Source organism: Lactuca sativa, chromosome 5, assembly GCF_002870075.4.
Source record: "Lactuca sativa cultivar Salinas chromosome 5, Lsat_Salinas_v11, whole genome shotgun sequence".
Classification (NCBI taxonomy): Eukaryota; Viridiplantae; Streptophyta; class Magnoliopsida; order Asterales; family Asteraceae; genus Lactuca; species Lactuca sativa.
This window is the reverse complement of record NC_056627.2, coordinates 238,503,866-238,531,160: the sequence shown is the minus strand read 5'-3', so window position 1 is coordinate 238,531,160 and position 27,295 is coordinate 238,503,866. Positions and strand designations below refer to the sequence as shown.

Here is a 27,295-nt window from a genome sequence, read left to right as displayed (position 1 = left end):
AAAACGCGCGTTCTTAAAATTCTAAAATTTTCAATACCCCGCTTCAAATCCCCCCTCATTCTCTTCTTCCCTTCTCTCTACAAACCCTAATCATGTTTTCATCAGTCAACCTTCGTTTTCATCGATCCATACAAGTAGAAAATAGCTCAGAAATGGTAGTAATTCGAAGAGTCAATCTGGGTTCATAGGGTTTATTGGTATTTTCTCCTCTAGATCTCAACCCACCACAACCTGCATTCCGTCCCTCTCTTCTCTCTGTAAACTCTAATCAGTTACGTTATAGGTGCTCATGCTTCACGTTCCTCTGATAACCTAACAGGAAAAACCATTCCTCTCTAGGTCGAAACCATCCCTCCACGGGTAATTGCTTCTCCGACGGTGGCCATAGCCAATTTTGCATTGGAGGCACTTCTTCTACTATCGATACTCATGGTTCTAAGGATGTCGCAGACCGTTTTCTCAAATCTCGTGGCTACCATGGGCTCTTCCGTCAGATCGAGGTGCTCTCTCTCTCTCTCTCTCTCTCTCTCTCTCTCTCTCTCGCTCTCGCTCTCTCTCGTGTATAATTTTCTTACCAGAACATTCGTTTATTTTAATTGTATAGTTTGCATTTACTGATTTCGATGAATTTCGTTATTCCTATTTTCAAATCAAAGTCGCATTCAATCTACAATAAAGAAAGCGAAGCTTCACATCAAGCTAGACTTTGGGGGAAATGTTAACAAAACATTTGATTAGTTTGAGTTACAGGACATAGACACTTCATTTTCTTCAACTAGCAGTCTGGATACACATACAGAGTTGTCCTTGAGTGTTGTCCAGTCAAGAAAAAAAATTAATGAGGGCTCATGTTGTTTCTTTTGCCTTCGATGGTGAAGAGGTTTGGTTGAATTCTACTAGTTTTGAATTTCTTGAATCTATTAACATGGTGGTTTTGCATCCAAATCAGGTGTTTATGATTCTGTTTCTTGTGAAAATTAGATTTATTTTTTGGCCATGGACCTATATATAATTTGGTTTATTGGTTTGTTTTTGGGTATCCAGACTGAGCTCATATGTGGTGATCAAAATGGGAATATCCGTGTATGGTACTAGACTGCAAACTCTTGTAGCTATGAACTGGTGTGATTTTGTTTTTAATTTTCAGTATTTATACATTGATTAAGCTGTATGGGTTTAAAGTTTGAACTAAACCCAGGTGCCAGAGGTTGATACAACAATGAGATCATTGACAGTGATGTGGGATGGAAGCTTGGTAGTTGCTGCAAACAACAAAGGAACTTGTTATGTCTGGAGGCTCTTACGTGAGACACAGGTAAATTCAATATTTATTCTCTTTTTTCAACTAATATTGTTTCTTTTTTACTTAATTTGATCTCATGATTTGTGTTATTTACTGCAGACAGTGACCAATTTTGAGCCATTCACAAGCTACATGCTCAGGATGGTTATATCCTCAAATGTCTCCTATCACCCGAGTTTTGTGAACCTCAGCGGTTACACTTCAGACTTGTTTTCCATTCCTTTTGGCTTTATGTTGGTTTGGGTGGATTTTGGACTTGCTGATTGATTGTTGAAATAGGTATTTGGCAATTGCATCCTCTGATAGTACAGTCAAGATATGGAATGTAGATGGTTTTACTTTGGAGAAAACACTAGTTGGTATGTTTATGTTATATTTTGCATTACTATATACATACTTACATGTCTTAAACAAATGTTGCATGCTTTTTTTAATTAATATAATAGTAATAATATGATATGTGTGTTTCAGGGCACCAACGATGGGTATGGAATTGGGTGTTTTCTGTAGATGGTGCTTATCTCATTACAGGTGTACATTTGATAAAATTTCCCTCTTTTTGATATAATAATAATAATGATTAAAAGTAACACACCTCAGGTCCTCAACTACTCTTATTGATGGTTTGTTTCAGCTTCCTCTGATACAACAGCAAGGCTTTGGTCATTGTCAACTGGTGAAGATATTAGACTGTATCAGGGACATCAGTTCATGTTCATGCCAAACGGGACTTTTTTTGGTCTAACCAAAAAAAAACCGACTCACTAAAAAAGATAATCATTTTTATACTAAAAGAATGCAAACGGTACTTTTTTATGCAAATATCATTTTATATTGAATTCTTGTAGAACCTTCACCTCTGCATAAAACCACAATTTCAGAAAAAAAAATACACTCTTAAATTAGTTGATAAACACATGTTATGACAAGCCACCAAGCCTTTATCAACCTTCCTATAATATATAACATAAGTAGATATATTTACCCTTCTTTGTTTTTTGTTGTAATCCACATGTTACAACAATTCTTGCATATTCATCTTTGTTTGGGACTTAATCTTTATGTTTCTCCTCAAAGATGGTCACACGATTGTCAATGATGTCCTGATTGTTACCGAAACTCTACATAAGAGAGATGTTCAAGAAATATTGGAGAAATTTCACCCTTTGGGGATGTTTGATAGGTAACCTACCCTTAAAAGTCATTTTCTTGATTTTTTTCTTATTGTAATATTTTTATTTTTTATTTTTCTTAAGTATTGCCATCCTAGCAGTTTCTTAGAATATGCATGAGCTCTATAGACCAATACATGTGGATACACCACTTGCTGCATACTTTTCAGAGTACATTACATCAGAGCATTTGGATGAAATGCATATTGAGATTATGATAAATACCCTTTACACGGAATATCTTGAAGATGTTTACCAGTTTTTCCAGGTAAGCATGTACTCGTTATTTCTGAATTTACAAATATCATTTTATATTTTTAGTTCAAAAAAGAATTTTGGAACAGAACTAGGTGGTGCCACTGCAGAAATAATGTCTGACATTTTAGCCTTTGAGGCTAATAAAAGAGCTGTTAATATCACCATAAACAGGTACATCCATTTCTTTTAGTCCGACTTTGACACCGTTAATTGATGGATGCTAATTGACAAATTTTCTCTCCATTGATTTGCTATTATGATCATTTGGTTCTTTTGAGCTTCATTTTTTGTTTTGTCCACCTTGAAAATCTTCTTTTTCTATCCTGCTGTAGGGCTTCAATTTGCCTAGTTTGAGTGGCAATTTTTTTCAAATTTGCAAGCATGATTTGACAAATTTCCAAACCAAACTGGTATTGTTCTGCCATGTTGACATTTTGGGTCAATTTGGATTTTCTTTTTACAATTCTTACAAAAAGAAATAACATCTAGTCCTTATTGTTCAAAAAATAAACATTTAACCTTACCACACATGTACATTTCAGGGGCTCGATGATATTTAATAATAAAAGAAGCTGCAATCCATAAGGGTGATGCCCTCACGCCATCTCTTGTATTTATATGTACTCTGGAGTTTCAAAAGAAGCTGCAATCCATAAGGGTGATGCCCTCACGCCATCTCTTGTATTTATATGTACTCTGGAGTTTCATGAACCAATGCTATAAGAACCAAAATTGGTCTTCCTTGTCTGCCATATCATCGTATCAGAACCCAATTGATGTCATTTATTTAAGAATGATAAAAATGATAAAAATATTATGTAACATGCATAAATTTCTATTATATTCATTTAATGACTGTCATTCAGTCTAAAAGATTCCAACTACCCATTTAATGTCATTCAACACTTTACCCACTTAATAAGGGAAAAAGACGAAACTACCCATAAATTAGTCCAAGAATCAAAGCTGAAATTAAGTATATTTTTCATTTATATGTCTGGAACATGCTTACAATTGCTGGCAATGAGGAATTCTACGAGCAGGAAAAGTCGTTGCCATTAAAGGACATTAAATTATTGATTTTTATCTTGAGGCAAGTATTTGTTACCATTTTAGGTGATATTTTTCTGCAATTTAGCTCATTTTCTACTAATTTAATTCATGGATGTTTTTTTCTCTGGTCTTTGTGGTGGATACTTTGGATAAACCCGATGGCACTAATAAAGTTTACCAAAGATAATCGTTCCTGAAAGAAACATCATGTAGAATTTGTTCAATACAAGGTTAGTGTTGTGGCTTCTAAAACACGAATTCCATAGTCGGTCAAAAAAGACCAAGAGTGGTCAAATGAATACTTTAAGCCGGATAAACTCACACTCTCTTACAAAAGGTAAACTTTGTTTTATTTTATTTTTTAATAAGTTTTCAACAACTTAACGAGACGGTGTATTACTATTTTACCCTTCAATTTATACTTTTTGTTATTTAATCTTAATATTTGCAATTTTTTCGTCCAAAACAGAGTTTGTTTTTTATTGGTTGTACCTATTTTGAGTTTTCGTTTCTCGGTCTTCAACTTAACAGCCCAATTGTCAAATATTTTGTGAAAATGACTATTTGACCCTTAAATTTATATTTTTTTTTTATCTTTTATCTGTAATGGTAAGTTTTAACCATTAGCTCTTCACTGAACCCTATGGCATTTCATTGTTTCAGCAGAGAGTGCAAAACAAATTGTTGGTGGTATATAGCAGTCAATTGCTTTGAGATGATAAGGTATTTAAGGATTTTTACATTTAAGGAGCATTTGCATCATGATTCTTATCTAAGTCACAAGGTAATATTCAACCCAACTTTTAATCTTTTTCTTATTAAGACATTGTACTTTGAAAAATCTACCCCTGGTAGAACTTTCAAAGTACAATGCTGTAATGGAAATAATTGGAAGTAGAATGCTATATGAGGAAGTATGAATATAATGTGGTGAATTTAATGGTTTTGGAGGTTTATCTTATATGAGGAAGTATGTTCTTTTTAAGAGTTGCCCTTCCTTTTTTTTGTAGCTATCTTATCATCAGGTGGAACTTTATCATCTGTGGAGGTGTATATATTATGACATTTCTTAAAACTTGTCTTACACTGTAATAATCCATCTTCACACTTATTTTGTAGTTATGGTTTTTTGCAGGAAATATAGATATTGTGAGCAAGTTCATAGATTTAGAGTCCTTGAGTGGTGTTACTAAGGAAGAGTGGAGACAAGTGAGGCACACATTTAAAAAACTCAGCACATATCTTGTTTACAGTGAGGCACCCATTAGGTTATTAGAACTATTAGTTTGTAAATTTCTATTACAACTTCTATTAATTTGTTTTATATTTCCATGGAACAATTATTTGTATGACATTAAATTTTATGCAATGAATTGTATTTTTTTCATATGATATTTTATTTTCTATTATGAGACATCAAATGCAAATTTAATTTGAAAATTAGTAAATCTATAAATAATATTTTTTAAACATTTAAAATTACGATACGCAAAAATGTTTGTCATCTTCATTTATGACATGGCCTTTCTTGACAAGGGCTTTAATGATACGCAATGCGAGTCGTAAATGCGCATCGTAAGGTTACAACACGCAAATGCGTGTAGTCTTCCTTTATGACAGAGCCTTCCTTGATACGCATTGCGTGTCGTAAACGCGCGTCGTAAACACGCATCGTAAATGCACGTTGTAAATGCGCGTCGTAAATGCATGTCGTAAATGCGCGTCGTAAATAGACGACGCGCAAAAACGTGACGTCTCTCTTTATGACAGGGCCTTCCATGACACGCATTTGCGCGTCGTCTGAGCGTTTTACGGCACGCATTGCGCGTCGTAAAAGGCTATTTTTCTAGTAGTGTTCATACTAATCTCGAATCTGAGCATTAATAAATATTGTGAAATCATAGTGCGAAGAAGCCCATTTTTTAGAATAATTTGAATGTTTCGAGCATAATCAACAACTTTTTCTTTCTTAGATTAAAGAAAATTGTTAGTTAGTGATATACAAGTGTTTTCCTTTTTTAAAAGAGAAAGAGATTTTTCAAAAAAAAAAGGAGACTTTTTCTTTGAGTTTTTTAACTTAAATTTGAGAGAAGATCCTTCTTTGTTTGAAATATATAAATCAAAATGTAAGTGATCAATCGTGTTAATTTTTTCAACGTTTTCAATAGAAGAATAGTTAACAAGAGTTTTTACCTGATACGCTAAGGTTATGTCCCATTCCTTAAGGTATATACCAGCTTGAGAAGGATCAACGTCAAGAGTGTCAACGCTGTGATTTGATGTGTCAGCATCAGATTCAACGATCTAGGCCATGCGTCACTTACCTTTTGATGCTTCTTCATCTGAGAGTTTTTTTTCTCAAAAGCAGATGAGCAGTTTTAAACCAAATGATAGATAGAATAAGGAAGTGATGCTTCTCATCTGAGAGTTTTTTTTTGTCAGCGTGATCGTCATCTCTTGAGCATTTGAGTAGTTTTAAACCAAATAATAGATAGAATAAGGAAGTGAGTTTCAAATGGCAACACTTGCCTTTACATAGAGATTCAACAACCTTTTCTCTTCCTTGTTGTATCCCAACACATGTTTCCTTTTTAACTTACTATCAGACGCACCATCATTAGATGATTGATGCATGACGGTGATAGGACCTTTGTTGATGATATCAAGCATATCAAAGTCCATGATCTCGAGAGCATGTATGGCCTTTTACTTCCAAGTAGTGAAGTTCTGCTCATCAAACGAAGGAATCTTGTTTTTAATTCCAAGCAGTCCATGTTGGATTGTAAGAGGTCGACATAATTACTTGAGTGTATCAAAAAACTGCTCTTATACTAATTGAAGGTTTGTATCAATCAAATGCAGTTTAAGTATAATAAGAACAAACTAAACTAAGCAAATAAAGAAAGAAAAGTAAAGAACACGAAGAATTCTCTAAATTGTCTTTCACCATGAAAATGGGTTGTCACAAAGACGGTCACCAAGAAGTTTACATTAGGGTTTCAACCTAATGTTGAATACATACTAATCTATACAAGTGTATTCCTTGATTGAAGGATGGGTCTAATCTATACTAAAACTGATCTTCTTAAAAATATATCGGATTTTCTATCTATTCTATACCTATCTATATCATTACCTAATACACAAAAGTTACACAATACTACTATCTACACGATGATGCTGATTGTGTCTAATCTATACTAAGAACCGATCTTCTTAACAAAGATATCGTATAGAGGTTGAATTGTTAGATCATAGGGTGTGACCTTACAACCCCTAATTCCATGATTTTGACTATATTATGGTTCATCTAGTTTTTTGTTCATTGTATGTTGCATTCAAAGTGTTTTAACATAGATCCTTAAAGGCTGCATGTACCCTCTTAATTGTTAAGTGTTTTTCCTCATTGTACATGTATTTATAACCAATAAAATCATCAGTGGTATTAGAGCCAACCAGGTTGTGTCTATCATTGATTGTACATGAGATGAACAAAATAAACAAACTTGTTTCGAAAATTTGTCTATCACTATGTGCCATGATCTCTACCACGATGTGACACCAGCCTGATATTGATTTCTGTGATTTTTCTGCCTAATCTAATTAGTAGGTTTATTTTTAGTGATTATCTAGTTTTAATTCTACTAAAATCCGAATTTTGAAGGCCTTATATGATTAAAAATAAAACCCTAAATATTAGGAGATAATTTTGGAATAGTTAATTTTTAATTACTAGATTAATTAAATTGAGTTATCCTTATGGATTTAATAATAAATTTAATTATAAGATTAATTAAAAGATAATTATAAATCCATGATAGGTTAAATTTATTAATTAATTAAATGATTAATGTAGATACTTCATATTTAAACCTTGTGTTTTAAAATGTCTTAAAGTACACCGTAAACATATGTAAAATGTTTATTACTATATGTATAAGAAAAGGTTTGTCGAATTAATAGTAAGCCTCATTCATGAAGCCATGCTATAAGAGGGGTATAAGGAAATGAACTATAAAATGAAAGTTGACAGGGAGTCTTTTTCACCCACCACTCATTTGTGTGGTGGGTGGTCGTTAGCCAATCAGGTTTGGTAGGACATAATCACATTACAAGTATAATGACATAAAGTACTAGAATCTTCTTTAAAATTCCACTCTAGTTACTTTAGGGAAATGTGAAATTGTATGCTAATCCATGAAAACACTTTATGAGTCATTAGTGGAGTGTGTGTGGTTAACCAACACACTAATGATGCACTATAAAGATGAAATGATGAAACAACTCGTGTTTATAATTGTTGATGGAGTGTGTCTGGTTAACCAACACACAAATGGGATATTTTAATTCGCTTAAGGGTGTTTGAGCGGGTTGGCATAGTTATTCACTTCTTAATTGTGATCCTCGACATCCCGACACAATTGGTAACCGCATAATCCAAGATTAAACAAGGCGTTAATATTTCAATGAAAATCTCAAAACATATAGATCGAAGTTTCATATGATTGAAATTGGTGAGATGGGTCTTCGACCTTGAATAGTTTCATGATATGACTATAGCATCCCTCTTCATATTACGAAATGAAAATATGTATCCTAGCCTTAATTCAAAATTTGGGTTAATAGTTAAGGATTAAAATCAACTAACTGGAATTCTCTTTTTTTCCATTAAGATATCTTATGAAGATAGAAATGGTGTACCTCGTTCTTTTGAAAATGTTTTTCCTTAATCTTCTGGAGATGGTTTTCCACATTCTAATCAAGTTGAAAATATCTTCCCTTCCTTGGGTAATGGTGGAATTTGATATCGTCCTTCTTCAACTCTTCCACCTCCTCATGTGACTCTCCTAACGTCACATTTTCCTCAAGTTGAAAGATATGAAACTAATCATTTCCTATTGGCATGTAAACATAAAGAGGGAGATTGTATGTGTATGCATGTTCTGAAAATGATATTTTACATTGATAAATTGGAAAGAATGGGTGTTATTATCCCGAAGAAGCAAGCTAATGAAGTGGTTCTTCTACCGCTTCCAAAGTCATATACTTAGTTTGTTAAAGATTTTCATATGAGGAATCTTGACATGAGCCTAATTGATCTGACGCATATGCGGATGGTTACTGAAGCATAAATGCTTAAGAACACAACTGAAGCAGAAATGCTTATAGGGACTAATCCCAAGAATTCCATGGATATTGAAAATGGTAACATTGGTGATCTAGAAAAGATTTCTCTTCCCAATAGAAAGGGATCAGCCAAGGTAAAACCATTGGATCGTATGGTAAAGAGAAAGACTTGTACTAAGATCGTTCCATGTATTGACCCTAATATGTCCATTTGTTTCTACTGCCAATTAAAGGGACATTGGAAATGAAGTTACACAATTTGAATGGCTCTACTTCAGGTACAACCATTATCTAACTCCATAAGTCGCTATTCATAGACTCTTAATACATAATGTGATGATCACATTTTGATGGTAGTGTATGATCTAAAAGAAAGAAGGAATCTTAAGCAAAGTGAGCTGAATCTGACCATGGGAAATAGGTTTTAGTGCATGGCTCGATGGTTAAAATTTTGAGCTACTACTAAGGAGTTAGGATAATTTAATAAATTTTTATTTGGGGATCCATTTGTATTTATCCCTATATAATTAGGGCGTTGTTGATCAATACAAATGAGAGATTCAGATCCCATAATCGGTGTTATGGTATCAGAGCCATAAACCCTAAAATCGGCGGCTACCCTTTTCATCCAAAGTTATGGCTTTGTCTCGTCTTCTTAACTGTTATCTACCAAGAGTCCTTCTCTGTCATCGTCATGGACAGAGATGATGCTAGTTTAAGTGAAGTAAAGGCCACAACGTTACGTCCAACATACAGTATAACAAACATCCAAACCAAGATACAACTTTTGGATGGTGTCAAGGTCGCGTACTCTTCATGGACAAAATTGTTCCATCTTCATGTGAAAACTTACAAAGTTCTTGATCATATCAATGTCACCCCAGTACCAAAGGAAACTGATCCCACTTATCTTCAATGGAAGGAAATTGATGCCCTTGTTTTGCAATGGATTTACAGTACATTGTCCGACGAACTCATGGTTCGAATTCTTCAAAACAACACTACTGGTCAAGATGCATGGAACAAACTCAAAACAAACTTTCTTAACAATAAGGGATCACGTGTTGCTACCTGTTAGATGCATTTTTTTTGTATCTTTTAGCACGATTTCCTCAGTATTTTGTCGTAAAATGGTAACTAAATCCCGTGTATTATTATTTATTGTGTGTTTTGTGATTATTTTGTTCAATCTCATATGGCTCACGTTTGTTATGACTTTTAAGTGTAATTTGGAGCACATGGACGATTATGCAAGTTTGGGATGCGTTAATGGATGTTTTAGAGCTTAATTGTAGTCTAAACTAAGGAAGGATGCCGAGAAATGATCAAGAACTGCTTGGAAGGAGGAAAGATGATCAAAAGACATGAAAATGACAACATGCGATCACATGTTGTCCCTATGCGATTGCAGCTTTGTCCTTGCAATCGCAGGTTGGGTCGCAACTTCGCTTCAGAGATTATTCATGCCAAAAAATGAGAAAACCCACTTCATGCGATCACAGGTTGTGTCCATGCGATCACAGGTTGGCCAAAATGCATTTAAATGGTATCGTACTTCATTTAAAAGTATTGGGATGCATTTTCGATGATACATGCGATCGCAACCTGCATACATGCGATGGCATGCACGATGTTTTTAATTATGGACATATAAATAGAGCCCCACACTTATCCAGTAACCCTAATTGACAATTCCTGGTGATTCACAGGAAATTTTTAGAGGGTTTCAAGTGAAGAACATAGATCTAAAGTAGACGATTCAATTTCTTGCTATTGTTTAGTAGGATTTGTCGTTTAGACTCTATTTTCTACTGTTTGTAATCTGTTTTTAGCCATGTTAGGCTAAAAACTCAGATTTCATTTTCGCAAGACATAACCTTTTCGTATGATTAATTAGTAGGCACAATGTTTGATTGTGATTACTATTTAGTTTGATCCATTGTTTAATTGAATGTTTGATTTTGATTTCAATTTCTGTTGGCCACTTTAATTGTTTGTGAATCATTCTAGTTATCTAATTGTTTAGATCCATAATTGTCTAGAATAATTGGTAAAATGTAACATATATTAGATTATTTCTGTGATTAGGGTTAACTATAATATGAAATGATCAAACAAGTTTTCACGCCTCCTAGCTTATGAGAGGCATTGGACATTACCGGGAAAATACAATGTATTTAATGCAAGTTTTCTTTGTTAATCAAGAGCTTGTTTGGTTAATTTGGTAAGAAGTTAGGTTTAATTCAAAGAACTCATTTTGATTAAATAATTTTTATAATTGAGGTTATTAGAGCTTGTTAATGAACTTTAGTACCAGTGTAAACAAGTGCACAGTCAAATAATGTGTTGAAGGTTAATTATATGATGAGGGGAGTCACCGCGAAACTGGAATTGCTTTCTCTTATTTGAATTTTCACCACTTTAAATTTAGTTATTCTTTTATGATTTTTGACTTCTATTAGTTCAATTTTCAAGATTTAACACCCCTTTTTTATGTTTTATTCCTTTGTCAAGAATTAGTTCATGCCTTACGAAAATAGGCTAAGACTTTAGGATGTGTCCCTAAGGATCCGACCATGCTTACCTATACTACCTGTTAGTGCGAAAGAGCAGTCTATTTATACTTTTATTTGTTTAAATCGTGCACGACAGCGGTTTTAACACTACCTTTAAACAAGAATTTTGTAATGTCACCCTGGCTACTTGTTCATCGATGGAAGTCTAGTGTTAGAAATTAAAAGATCTAGCAGACCAACTAGAAGACGTCGACAATCATGTCACTGAAGCAAAAATTGTTTTGTAGATGGTTTGTGGGTTACCACCAGAATTTGATGTCATTGAGGCATATATAAATCAAAGCTCTCCATGATAGGAGATCACTCGTAGCATGTTGCAACTAGAACAACATCGAAAAATAGCTAGACAAAATCAAATTCTCACAGTTCTCACTACACCCATCTCTACTTCTTCTCCTGAACGATCATCTTAAAACTCCATACTTTGTTAACATTGTCAGGCTTCAACCTTCAACAACCACTCAGGTAGAGGTGCAGGCGGCCACAATCGAGGTCCTCCTGTTTGTGGGTGTGCCAGAAGTTTCAGGGGTCATGGAGGTCGAGGCCAACCAAATTGGAATCAAGGAAATCAACAACATCAAAAACATTGGAAGAACTCACAACCATGGAATCCACCGCCATGTTCATACTCCTCGCATGGTCTGAACCAGCCTAAAAGTCATCGGGCTAATCACACATTCAGATCCAGCCTAGTAGTCGATCCAACATCACAATAGGGGCCCAACGGACCACCTCCGATGCGACCAATTGGTCCGATTGCTGTTATTCTGACTATAGTCCATCAAATTTAGCATAAACAATGCAACAAGTCGATCTTAACTCCAATGATCATTCTTCGTACATGGACTCAAGCGCCTCGACACATCTCACTTCCAACTAGGGTAAGATCTCAAGTCCCATTATTAATTCTCCTGTAGCCTTGATTTTTGTTTAAAATGGTTCTAGTATTCCAATTTATGGGTATGGACATTCTTCTTACACCACCCAATCTCATTGATATACATTGAAAAATATTCTCTTTACTACCTCCATTATTAAAAACCTTTTATTTGTTCATAAATTCACTATAGATAATTAATCTTCTGTTAAATTTGACCCATCTGGTTATCCTATAAAGGACCTCAAGACTAGAGCTCTTCTTTCTCGACATGATAGCACGGGCTATCTTTACCCCTTCACAACACCATCCAATACGTCTAATCTCCTTGCATCCTCTCATGATCATTGGCATGCTCGCTTGGGTCATCCGGGTGCTTTGTTTTAGATTTACTTTGTTCTAAATTTTCAATTTCTTGTAATAAACCTACAACTTCAACTATATGCAATTCTTGCCAACTATCTAAACATACATGGTTAACTTTTTATGATTCACAATCTATTACTTATGCACCCTTTGATATTATACATTGTGATCTTTGGACATCTCCAATCTTAAGCAAATTTGGTTACAAATATTATATGGTCCTCATCGATAATGTCACTCGTTATCTATGGGTCTACCTTCTCAAAAAAAATCTGACACCTTTCTCAATTTTACAAAATTTCATTAACTCAGCCAAACTTAATTTAGCCCATCCATTAAGTCGTTCCAATCCAATCTCGGTGGCAAATTTGACAATAATGAGTTTAAGTATTTTACCCAAACTCACGGTATCGTCATCCATTTCTCTTACCGTCAAACATCCGAACAAAATAGATGAGCCGAATTAATGATCCATTTCCTTAATGATATTATCCGGACGTGTCTCACTCACTCCTCTCTTCTCCAATCCTTTTGGGTTGAAGCTCTTCACACCTCTACATACCTACATAACATCCTCCCAACCAAACACATCAACTTTTCAACTCCTACCTTCTCTTTTTACGCTTGCAAACCATCATATGGCCATCTTCACAGCTTCGGATGCACTTGCTATCCTAACATCTCTACCACTCAATCTAATAAACTCCAACCACGAGCCGTTAAATGTGTTTTCCTTAGATATCCAGAAAACATTCGGGGTTATTGGTGCTTTGATCCTCCATTGACAAAGTTTATTTGTCCCGTAAAGTTACATTTGACAAAACCTCTTTTCCATTTGCCAATACCCCTCCCCCTCCACCTGCTTTGACTTTTTTGATGACCAACCTCTTCATGATTTTTCCATACTCTACACCTACACCATCTACCATCCCTACTCAACCATCAACCCCACCATCCCATACCCAATCCACTCCTGAACCACCCATCTTGACCTACTCACATCGCTCAAAACCAACCAACACCCATCCACCTACTCAATAAAGCCCTCTCCCCCTCCGAAACACCTTCCCCACATCCACCCCACCTCAATCCACCTCACCTCAACCCCTCCCTCTCCTCGTACTCATCCTATGACTACCCATGCAAGAGAAAATGTTACCAAACTAATCATTTTTTTAAACATTTATACCTAATCAAATCCACCCATCTCTCAAATTCCCAAGTAAATCTTTGTCGCCATGTCTGACCTAATTTGTTGCAAGCCACAAAAGATGAATTTCTTGCTTTATAGGTAAATAAAACAAGGGAACTTGTTCCCCGATCAACTGATAACCTAGTTATTTGGTGTGTGTGGTTGTTTCATCACAAGTTTAAAGCGGATGGATTGCTTGACCGCTATAAAGCACACCTTCTGGTCTATGGGAAATCACAAACAATGGGTATTGACTTCCTAGAGACTTTTAATCTGGTCGTGAAGCCAGCTACTATACGAATTGTTCTCAGTCTCCCATTCTCGTAGGAATGGCTGATACATCAGTTAGACGTCAAAAACGCCTTTCTTAATGGAGATATCCATGAGACTGTCTTTATGCACCAACCCCTAGGCTTTGTTGATTCCTGATCTCCATCCTATGTTTGTTATTTACGAAAATCTTTGTATGGTCTTAAAGAAGCCCCCTATGCATGGTATACTCGTTTTGCTTCATTTGTCACATCTCATGGTTTCAAAAGTAGTATTTGTGATTCATCGTTATTTATTTATAAAAATGGTTTCCATTGTGCTTACTTATTACTCTATGTCGATAATATAGTACATACTGCTTCTAACCAGGCAGTTCTCCACAACAGTATCACCTCTTTATGAACTGCAACATTATCACCTCTTTGTCTTAGGAATTTGCTATGACTGATTTAGGTCTACTTCACTATTTTCTGGGTATCATGGCTACTCGCGATGAACATAGTATTTTTTTTTGTCACAAGCCTCTTATACTCGTGATATCCTTCAATGAGTTGTGATGCCCTCTTGTGAACCATGCGCTACACCAGTGGAGATGCCCATCAAACTTAGTGCTACTGATGGTGAACCTATTGTTGATGACGCTCGCAATTTTTTCGGCGCCCTCCAGTATCTCTGACTTTTACTCGACCAGACATTGCATACGTTGGTCAACAGGTTTGCCTCTTCATGCATGCCCCACGTGAGCCACATTTTCAGTTCATGAAGAAGATTTTTCGTTATCTAAAGGGTATGATTGACTATGGTCTACAGATAGTTGTTGTGACATCCCCAATTTCACGGCCAGAAAAGACCAATTTGTTTATGCTTTATTTAAAATAAGAGTATCCTTTTTATGAATAATATTGCAAAATTTGTTCCTAAAAATATGATACGTATATTATCAAAAAGCATTTTCCGAAGAAATGTATTTTCTTTATATTAAAAATGTTGGGATGTCATCGTCAGTACAGTGCATAAGCATAAACAGGAATCATATAGACTTTACAAACATCTATTATTCTAACGGCTTATAATCCATAGATCTCTCATCTAATCATCACACATATGCTCTTTTGCCACCACCTTTAATGCAAGAAACTGAGTGGGTCAGGCTTGGGAGCCTGGTGAGCACATAGGGTTTTCAACCCACTATATTAAGTTCATTAATTTCATCAAATCATTCAACACGATTACCCGTTCCCCTTATCCTCACATTCCATCCCTATAACATCTAATTCATGGGACCTAGCCTAAGGATTATCATCGGGAAAAGGATATTGCTTAGAGGATTCCTCAATAATATATATCAATAAGGCAACCATGTGGGGGATGGAGTATACCTGGTGAACACGTAGTTCAAAAACAGCTACAGGTTGTGAGCCTGCCAGCGTTCCACTGGGTTGTCTAGAATAGTCTATGATCGTCATCTATACTCTGCTAGATGACTGAATCAACTTAAACATCGAGGCCTCTCATCATTTTATTTCATCTTTCATCGCCTATTTCATCTACCCATCTTTACCCAACATATTTATAGGCATAAAATACGTATATAGTTTAAATCAACTAAAACGTTCATAAGTCATTTGTCTAACATAGATATCAAGAAGACAGATAGTAGGCACATATAGCACACAATTTATATTAAAGACTTCATATCTATGTGTAATATGAAAGTATCCATGCACTCACTTCATATCTATGTGTAAGATGAAAGTATCTATGCACTCGAATTTATATTAAACACTTCATCGGCTAATTTTGACTTTATTTTTAAAGTTATATTTTAATAGTCTTAGACAGTTAAAGTCCGTTAAAAATTCATAACTTTGTCATCCGACGTCCGTTTTCGACTGTCTTTATATTTTTGAGGGCCTATTAATGAGATCTTCAATTCTCATTTAAGTTGTGTCGGCTAAAGTTCGATCAATCTAAAATTTGATTCCCGGGCTGTGTACTAATACGCTAAATCATAACTTCCTCAAATGAAATCAGATTTTGACGTTTTTTTATGTACGTTCTCAGTTTAGCTTATACCATGACTTTCGTTTAGATTACTAAGGCTAAAAAGTAGTTTATCAAAAATTCCTTTTTACGATACGCAGCGTCATGCTGGTTTTGTCACAAAACTTCGACGGGTCATAACTTCTTTGTTATAAGTTGGATTTTAGCATTCCTTATATCCCCAAAATCCTTATTATGACTACTTAAACTTTCCTCATAGATATTGTGTCTATCTATTATTTTCTTTTTGGCGCAAACTTTTATTATTATTTTATTATATCATTATAAGCACATATGTTGCACATAAATCACATAATACTTCATTACTTCAAAATAGGTTATAATTTTTTACTCTAACTATTACATCATCATAATAATGCTTAGCTAGAAATGCGGGTGTTACAGTTGCATCTACGTCCCACACGCTAACTGCTTAGTCCGATGCTGAGTGGGGTGGATGTCCTGACTCACGACGATCTACTTCTTGGGTATTTCTTGGAAATAATCTTTTTTCCTGGTCTTCAAAGCTCCAGCCCACTATCCCTCGTTCCAGTACCGAGGCCGAATATCGTGGTGTTGTTAATGTAGTGTCTGAGACCACTTGGTTACGAAATCTCCTTCTCGAGCTTTATGTTCCCCTTCACAAGGCAATGATTGTTTATTGTGATAATGTATCTGTTGTACCTGTCTCATAATCCAGTCCAACACTAGTGCACCAAATATGTGGAGATAGACATACACTTTGTGCGAGAAAAGGTTCGTCTTGGCCATGTTCAGGTACTTCAAATTCGTGCCTCCTTGTAGTATGCAAACATCTTCACAAAAGGGCTACCTTGTTTCTTATATCAGCAATTTTGATCCAGTTTGAGCGTTTGTGCTTCCCTGTCTCAAACCACGGCAGAATATTAGCCGATTATATTTTAGGATAGTATATTGTATTATTTCCTATTATACCCCCACTATATATGGGGAGTGCAAGCACCGGGGCCTCGCACAATTTCTGACGAAGGGTCTCGAATAAGGATTGATGCTCCGGTCCCCACGAAAATGCAACACCCTTCCGGGTCATCCTAGTAAGTGGCACGACGATCTTGGAGAAATCATTGATAAACCTGCGATAATATCCAGCCAAACCCAAAAAGCTCCTGATCTTTGTGGGCGATCTCGGCACTTCCCATCTCATCACCGCCTCTATCTTGGCCGGATCGACCAAAATCCCTTTCTGGTTAACGAGGTGCCCTAGGAACTGGACCTCTCGTAACCAGAAATCACACTTGGAGAATATGGCATACAGCCTCTCCGATCTCAGAACTCCAAGAATCACCCTCAAATGCTACTCGTGCTGCTCCCTAGACCTCGAATATACCAGAATATCATCAATGAATATGATCACCGACCGATCCAGCATCGGCCTGCACACCCTGTTCATGAGATCCATGAACGTAGCTGGGGCATTGGTGAGCCCAAAAGGAATCAACACAAACTCATAATGTCCATAACGAGTTCTGAAAGCAGTCTTCTGAATATCTTCATCCCGAACCCTCATCTGATGATAACCCGACCTGAAGTCTATCTTGGAGAACCAAGATGCCCCCTGCAACTGATCGAACAGATCGTCGATCCTAGGTAACGGATACCGGTTCTTAACCGTCAACTTGTTCAACTCCCGGTAATCGATACACATCCGGTGTGAACCATCCTTTTTCTTGACGAACAAAATCGGCGTCCCCAAGGTGAGCTACTCGGTCGAATAAACCCCTCCCCCAATAGCTCCTGAAGCTGCAAGGATAACTCCTGCATTTCCGGTGGAGCGAGACGATAAGGCGCCTTGGCGATGGGCGCCGCTCCCGGAACCAAATCGATACGGAACTCCACTTGCCTTTCCGGAGGCACACCTGGTAACTCTTCGGGGAACACATCCGAAAACTCGCATACAACAGGAACGTCATCAACCGAATTGGGCCTCCCCGCGGCCACTCAAGTATCCGTCACGTAGGCTATGAATCCATTGCAGCCCTGCTGCAAACTCTGCCTCGCCCTGGCAGCCGAACAAAACACCGACCCACACTGGGTCCCCTCGCCATACACCGTAAGCACTCCCCCACTAGGGTCTCGAACCGTCACCAGTTGTCTCTCGCAGTCAATGACTGCCCCAAACTTACTCAACCAGTCCATGCCCACTATAACGCAGACATCCCCCATCGCTATAGGAACCAAGTCTATAGGGAATTTGACACCAAAAATCTCGAGCGCACATCCTCGAATCACGTATGCGGCATATATCACTTTCTCATCAGCTATGGAAACCCTCAGAGGTCGACTCATCACTTCTCGATCAATACCGAGGTGCTGACTAAAAGCCAGAGATACGAAAGACCGACTTGCACCCGAGTCAAATAATACTAAAGCAGGTACCGAATTCACAAGAATAGTACCCACGCATATCATGAAATAAGCACAACATCTCATAAAAGAATAATAAATACACGAAAGAATACATACCAGCCACAACATCAGGCGCCGCGCGGACCTCCTCCGCAGTCAACTGGAAAGCTCTCCCACGAGCCCTCGGGGCCTCGGCCTTCACTGGCCAAGTCTCAGTAGCCCTAGCAGCAGGTGCAGATCCCTGGAGAAGCTGAGGGCACTCGGCCTTCCGATGGCCGGTCTGGTTGCAATGAAAGCAAACCATAAACCGCTTGGGGCAATCCCTAGCAATGTGCCCCTCATTGCCACACTTGTAGCAAGCACCTAATCGACATGTCCCCTCGTGACCCTTGCCGTACTTTCCGTAAGTGCGGCCCTTCTGACCTCCCGTCCTTGAATCAGCGGACTTGGTCCGCTTGGCTGTCGGATGAGACTGAGTCGGCCGCCGATCCACCCGTTGAGACTCGACCTCCTCCCTGGCCTGGGTCTCCAACTCGATCTCGCGCTTCCTGGCATTCGCCTGAAGCTCAGCAAAAGTCTAGTATGATGAGTTCGATACGAACTCCTGGATATCCCTCCTCAGCACACCCAAATACCGGCTCATCCGAGCCTGCTCCGTGGACACCTGCTCGGGGCAGAACATCGCCCTCTCATGAAACTTTCGCGTGATCACCGTGACAGAATCATTACCCTACTTGAGGGACAAGAACTCCTGAACCAACCGTTCCCTCTCTACCGGGGGAACGTACTCGTCTATGAACATAGTGGTAATCCTCTCCCATGTCACGGCTGAAACCTCTGCCAGAGTGAAGTTTGCCGTCACGAACTTCCACCAATCCTTTGCTCCCAGGCGGAGCTGGTTCAAGGCGAACCGTACCCTCAGATGCTCCGGACATGAACAAGTGTAGAAGCATCCCTCAATATCAGCAATCCGTCTCATCGCAGCGATCGCATCCTGCGTCCCGTCAAACTCAGGTGGCTTCGTGTTGCTGAACTCCCAGAACGGCAACGAGTCACCTCCCTGTGGTCTGACAGCGGCCACAGTTGTGGTAGCTGCAGCCTCAGTCAACGCAGCGTACCGTTCATCAAATGTCTCCATCAGTGTGGTCTTAATAGACCCAAACATCTCCGGAATCTTAGCCCGGATCGCTGCAGCCACCTCCTCATGAATCATCTGACGAATCTCCTCGTCACTCACACTGCTCGTACTAGGTCTATGGCGTGGTCCAAACATGATGCCTCTGAAATTCAACATAGAAATATCAGAGACTCTATCGAGCACAATCGCACTCGATAACGCAACCCTACTCAGTCTCCGATACCCAGGGATTCTTACTTGGGTTGCCCACTGACCCGGTGTCTTCGGTAGTACGGGCCCAATACTACCGACTACACCGCATCAGCATTCACCCTAAGTCCTCCTCCCCAAACCCCGGATCCTGAGTAGTCTATTCTTGCCATGCATTAGCTACCCACTCGCTCTCAAAGCACCTCATAGCAGCAGATTTCCCTAGACTAAGGCGTCACAAATCAGGCCACTCTAGTCCTAATATGAATACCTAGTCTTCTAGCATGCATATCTTATCATATCATATCTCATAACACATATTGTAAGGGTATTTTGTGGATTTTTACTGTTCGGGCGCTGGCTGATCGTACACACTGCTTCATCCTTGGTTATCACAAAATCCTTTATAAAAATTTTATGCTTTTGTTTTTGAAAGATTTCCTCAAATCCTCGGTTTGAGTTTAGTTACGCCCGAAGGTACACCCGAATCCCTCAAACCAAGGCTCTGATACCAACTTGTAACAACGAGAATTTTTAAAACAAATTTCTCATTTCTTAAAACCATATTTCCATCCAAAATAAGTCATAAAGACCCAATGTATCGTATCATAATACAAATCATATAAATCCCAAGATCATAAATCCTCCATCAGTGTGTACAAATCACGCCGGCGCCTTCCCACGGTCCTCGCTGGTACCTGAAACACATATCACAACAACTGTAAGCATAATTGCTTAATGAGTTCCCCAAAATACAACCTACGCACATACGCCTTTCCAGGCCCTGACCTTCCGGTCCATGTGTCTCAGGGGACTTCCGTCCCGACTAGGTAAACCTTCCGGTCCTACTCACGCCAACCTTACGGTCCACATTACAACGCCTTCCGGCCCATAACATAATGCCTTCCGGCCCATATCAAGCATATCATACATGGCACATATAACGATTAACTTATCACACATAACACATATATCTCATACTATATCCGACCTTCCGGTCACACAGTCAAACCCTTCCGGGTATAGCATAGTGAGAAGACTCACCTCGTGGAAAGTCTAAGATCTCGTGTCCTCGCTAACACCGACCCCGAACGACGGCTCAACCTCGCCTAAACATAAAAATATCATTTATTACACAAGGACTCCCACCACTTAAAACTTTACCCCTTATCATCATTCCTCAGAGGGTAAAAGACCATTTTACCCTTCCTTGACCTAAAGTCCTCAAGTTGACCAAAACCCTAAAAGTCAACAAAAGTCAAACCCTGAGAGTACGCGGGGCGTACTCTAGATGTACGCGGGGCGTACGTCGCCAACCCCTCCCTGATCGGGGTCTCCACCCAGTACGCAGCGTGTACTGGAAGTTACGCCCAGCGTAACCACCAGAATCAGCCACTCTCCATTTCTGGTCTTAATCGGTTAAACCATTACTTCCACTTCTAGATCCGGCTCTTCTAGTGTGTCTAAACCCATAAAGTCGAGAGCTTTAAGCCTTGGCACGACTGTAAAGGCTCCAACATCACATAACAACCCTTTATTCAAACTCAAGGACCTAGATCTCATGCATGGTGCAAACCCCACGTCCAAGATGCCATTTTTATGAGTCTACAACTCCAATAGATCAGAAATATGAAGTATCTAAGCTTATGGAGGCCATTTGCACAAAAGTCTCCACGTTTGGGACTTAAACCCTAGAAAATGACCTTTTAAGCATACAACATGAACCAAGTGACAAGATCCGAACTTTATACCTGGAAATGAAGCTTTAGCCCGTGCAAAGTTCAGATCTACACTTGAGCACCACTTCTAGCCTCTCCAACAAGCTTTTCTTCTCCTTTGCAACCTTGAAATGGGACCACCAAGCTTAGAATACACACACAATGGTCTAAGAACGAGGGTACACTCTTTTTAGGGTTTCACTCTGAGGGATGGTGGCTGAGAAGACCAGCCACATGTTCCTTTTATAGCCCCAACAAAGTAGTTTAGGGTTTGGGTCTGAATGAGTTACGCCGGGCGTAACCTTGGGTACGCCCCGCGTACCTCAGGGGGAACGCGTCCATATGAGGCGCGCGAGTACGCGCAACGTACACCTTGTACGCCCAGCGTACTCGCCTACCATGAAAGCCCTAAATCACCAACTTAACCAAGATGTAAAGCCAAAAGAAGAATACCTGGATTTCGGGCTGTTACACTATTGTAAGCCCATGGGTTGAGATATTAGTAACTTTTTTGTTGTTCTTTCGAATAAGGTGTTATTTTTATCAGGAATTCCACTTGAAGAAGATAAAGTTCAAGAAGCAATAGCAATACTATCATTGTCATCACAATAATCGTTCATCAATGCGTGCAGCACTGCAGGGACGTGGTCATATTCTTTATATATTATCTTTCCCTGATTTCCGTCAACAATAATGTCAAGAAGATCGTTACATGCTTTCATGTTAACAGATAGTTTTGCATAGTAAATCACGGAAAGAGGTAATTACTAGTGTAACTTCGAATTACTTAATTACAATCCTCCTAAACATTGTTGATTTTTATTTGTAAAAATCAGAGAATGTCAAATTAACCTGATTCAGGTAGTTACATGTTGATTAGTATGAATTTAACACTTTATTTATTATTTATAAAACTAGGTTCAAAATAACCCAATATATATGTCTTTTGTCTTGCCTTAATTACTCATAGTACTAAATCATATTACTTGAACACATAAAACTAACTAACTGATTAAAACCATGAAACTAGGATCATCATGGCCCATTAACAAACAATCACACAGGAAACTATGATCATCATTTTTCTCATACGCATTGATTAATAGGCACCTACATCTCGTAAGCAGTAGCAAAAATAGTCTTACACTGTTACACACTAATTAAATTACCATTCAAGAGTAATACAAAAATCCACAAAAGCCCCATGAATAGGTTTGTGGTCCCTTACATTTTCTCAATGTTAGAGTTAATATTAAATGTTCATCAACTAAATCATGCTGCGGGGGCATAGTCGTAATCTCCATCATCATCGTCTCCATCTCCTTCTAACCTGGCAGCTGGTGAATAGTAGGAGTCATTGCCATTGTTCTCCCAGTTAACAGACCACATTTACTTGATGACAGACTATGAAGAAATGTTGAGCTTGTGGTTTTGAGTAGGAAAGAAACTGAGAAGCCATGCATATTTATGAGCAAGAGAAGTAAACTGGGTATGTTTTTACATAGGTCTACCCACGAGAATAAGTGTGGAGTTATGATCAAATGCTGTGCCTCACATATATCAGGGCACCAATTTGAGAAAAGTTCACCAGAAAAGTAGATAAGATGTTAATACTAGTGCTCAAGCATGTGCATGACTATAAGGTGCTTGCGTGGGACACAAGAGAAAAGTTTTAGGAGTTTTTTTTTTTTAAATAAATTCTCTGCTGAAAAATAAACCATCACAATGGTGGCTTTTTTGGCAACTTTGATGTGCATCTTTTTTCTAAGAAATGACAAAAAAGGATGTTGCACTCATATTGGCAGGAGTCTATTGAAAAAGTTGAAGTATGGAGTCATTACCAATGGATGTGCATGACATAACATGGTTGACAAGTCATCCAGCCACATAGGACTTTTATGCGACACATCAGCAGGGTGGATTCTTTATACTACTAGTTCACCCAAAATTTCTTAAGATACGTTACTTAGAAAGCATATTTAGTCTTAAAGGTCAATTTTCTTAAGATATCTTGTTAAAAGCTGTCTCTTTTTTCCAAGGATAAAGATAGAATATATGTATTCTGACTATTGCTTTAAGATATGCCATTTAAGACAAGTTGCATTTGACCTTTACAGTCAAAAGTCCATTTTTTTTAGCTCTAGTTGGTATGATTTAGATCTAACCTTTTTGGCTTTTATGTATATCCAACACAATACCATTCTTTTCCAGAAAATCTTTAATTTGGATCATAAAAGCTGTTTATACTTTATAACCACTAAAATCAATATGTATATCTAATTTTACAACACTGGTGGTATTATGACAGTTCCTGGCCAATTTATTGAAACTCTAATTTAATTTATGTGCACCCTGCAGGCTGTGTTACTAAAGAACTCCGGTTGATCTTGTTCCGGTTAATGATATTTAAGTATTCAACAAGAGTATTAAATGTTCATCGGCAAGTAGTTTTGCAATGGCTACAGTTTCTTTGATAATATTTTTCTTGCATTTTTTAACTTCTTTCCATCTTTTTTAAAACTCCTAATAGAATATATGAAGTATCCAGGACCATTTTACATGTGGGTCAGTGGGTGATAGAATGTCTTCGTTGTCCATATTGTTGTAGAAAGATGGCTGATTTACTTCCTTTGATTTATTCTTCTAGAAAATAAAAACGTGCTGAAGTAAATAAATAAACTCTGAATTATTTTTCAACATTTTCCCCCTTAATTCAGAGTTTCCCAATCTTCTTGATTCCAATCAACTTGCACATCTCATCATGTTTCACTCTAGCCAGAGTTTTTGTGAGTATGTCTGCCTTTTGTTTCTTTCCATCCACATGAGTTACTTCAATTTCACCATTCTCCACGCATTCCCTGATAAAATGGAACCTTATATCTATGTGTTTACTTCGACCATGAAAAACTGGGTTCTTCATGAGTTCTAGAGCAGACTTGTTATCCACATGCATAATCACTGGAGGGATGTCTTGACCAGTTATCTGTGATAGCAATCTACGCAGCCAAATTCCTTGGCATGCTGTCATTGTAGCTGCCATGAACTCAGCCTCACACGAAGAGAGAGCTACACATCTCTGTTTTTGTGAAGACCATGTGACTGGGTTTCCATTCACATAAAATATCATGCCTCCTGTACTTCTTCTATCGTTCACATCCTTGCCATAGTCACTATCAGAGTACCCTTCAACTGTGATCTGCTTATCACCTTTTGTGTAGATTATACCATGATTCAGTGTTCCTTTGATGTACCTCAGAATTCCTTTTACAGCTTGTAGATGTGCTGTGGTTGGTTTCTCCATAAACCTGCTTACTACCCCAACTGCAAACGATAAGTCTGGTCGGGTATGTGTCAAATACCAGAGACTCCTACTATGCTTCTGTATTCCGTTGGGTTCACAAGCTCTCCATCTCCCTCTTTTGTTAATTTTAGCTTGTGTTCCATAGGGGTTTTTGTGGCATTACATTCAAGCATACGTGTTTTTGACAGCAGGTTCCTTGCATATGATTCTTGTTTTAAGGAGATAGAGTTGTTACTTTGACATACCTCAATTCCCATGTAGTGTGATAGCAATCCCAGGTCACTCATTTCAAACCTTGCATTCATCTCCTTCTTGAAATTTGCCACATCATCAGGAGAGTTACCAGTAACCAGCAAGTCGTCAACATATACCCCGATGATCAGCGTGTTTCCCTCTCTTCTCCTTGTATAAACGGAATACTCTTGTGGACACCGATTGAAACCTATTTCTTTCAGATACTTGTCGAGACAAGCATTCCAGGCCCTGGGAGCCTGTTTTAGCCCATACAAAGCTTTGGAAAGTTTGTAAACCTTTTGAGTTTTCCCTTTCTTCTCGAAGCCTTCAGGCTGCAGCACATAGACTTCTTCCTCCAACTTTCCGTTCAAAAACGCTGATTTTACATCGAGGTGATGGACATTCCACCCATTTGTCCCTGCAAGGGATAGGATTACTCTAATTGTCTCGATTCTCGCTACTGGTGCGAATACCTCCTCATAGTCTACCCCATGTTTTTGTACATAACCCTTTGCTACTAACCTTGCTTTGTGCTTAACAATTTTTCCACTGGGATCACGTTTTACCTTGAAGACCCACTTCAGTCCAATTGGCCGTCTTCCTTGTGGAAGATCGACAAGCCTCCAGGTCCTGTTCTTCTCAATCGACATCAACTCTGCTTTCATCGCCTCAATCCATTCAACCTTGTTCTTCGCCTCTTGATACGAGCCTGGTTCTTCATCCTTGCGAATTAAGAGTAATTCTTCCAGCGGGACATGAATTTCTTCTGTGTTCTCGTAAAGATCATCAAGTAGGCGAAATCGCTTTGGCACTCCACCACCAGTGGATTCTGAATTGGAGGATTCGATTGAGTGATTTTGGGAATTTGGGGTGATGGGTAAGATTGGAAAATCGGGTGAACTTGGTGTACCCGGGTCATTCATTGGATTGGATTGTGGGCTAGATTGCGAGCCCACCTGAGAGTTAATGGGTTGTGGCCCACTAGCGTTCCAATCATCTCCCATTTGTGGTGGCCCATGACTCGCTTGGGGTGTGCTGGGATCCGATTCGTACCCATCGTCTTCAACATCATCACCGACGACGTCTAGATCAAAGCCTTTCACTGTGAATTACATATCCGGAATCTTCTTGATCTTTACCGATTTATCCCATTCCCAGCTTTTATTTTCTTCAAACACAACATCTCTGCTCACATACATCTTCCCGGTGTCAGGATCAACTAGGCGATAGGCTTTTGTACCCTTTTCGATTCCTAGATGAACTAATTTCTTGCTGCGTTTGTCTAGCTTTTTCAGGTGATTCGTGTGAATCATCATGTGAGCTAAGCACCCAAACACCCTGAGATGCCCTACATGTGGTTTTCGACCGGTCCACATCTCATAAGGGGTCGATTCTTCTAACGCTCTCGTCGTGACTCTATTTAGAACATAGACAGCATGATTTACAGCTTCTCCCCAAAGAACATCTGGGACATTCATAGATTTCAGATTACATCTAACCATCTCCAAAATTGTGCGATTTCTACGTTCGACCACACCGTTCTGCTGTGGTGAGTAAGGGGAAGTGTAATTTCGATCAAGCCCAATTTCTTCACAGAACTTTGTAAACTCGTGTGAGAGAAATTCTCCTCCCCGATCCGTTCTCAAAGTCTTTATCTTTTCTCCAGTTTCATTCTCCACTTTTGCTTTGAAGTTCTTGAATGTCTGAAAGGCTTCATCTTTTGTCTTCAGTAGGTACACCCATTGTACTCTACTATAATCATCGACAAGGAGCATGAAGTATCGATTTCCTAAGGGTGTGGGTGGTGAGACTGGGCCGCACAAGTCTCCGTGGACGAGTTCTAACCTTCTTTTTGCTCTGTAGCTCGTCTGAGTGGGATAAGAGTTTCTTGTTTGTTTTCCAATCAGACACCCTTCACAAGGCCGGGACGAGACATTAGTTTGAGATAAGCCTTCCACTATCTTCTTCGCTGACATCAATTTTAAGGTTGCAAAATTGATGTGCCCTAGACGTGTGTGCCAGAGCCATGTTGGTTCGGTAATCTCAGCAACCAGACATAAATTACTAACATGTTCCAACTCAAGCTTGTACAA

At 38.4% G+C, this 27,295-nt stretch overlaps 1 pseudogene; it reads left to right on the top strand.

Moving 5' to 3' along the window:
* Positions 1-838: 838 nt before the first annotated feature.
* Positions 839-9,991, top strand: LOC111887218 (uncharacterized; annotated as a pseudogene).
* The last annotated feature ends 17,304 nt before the right edge of the window (positions 9,992-27,295 follow it).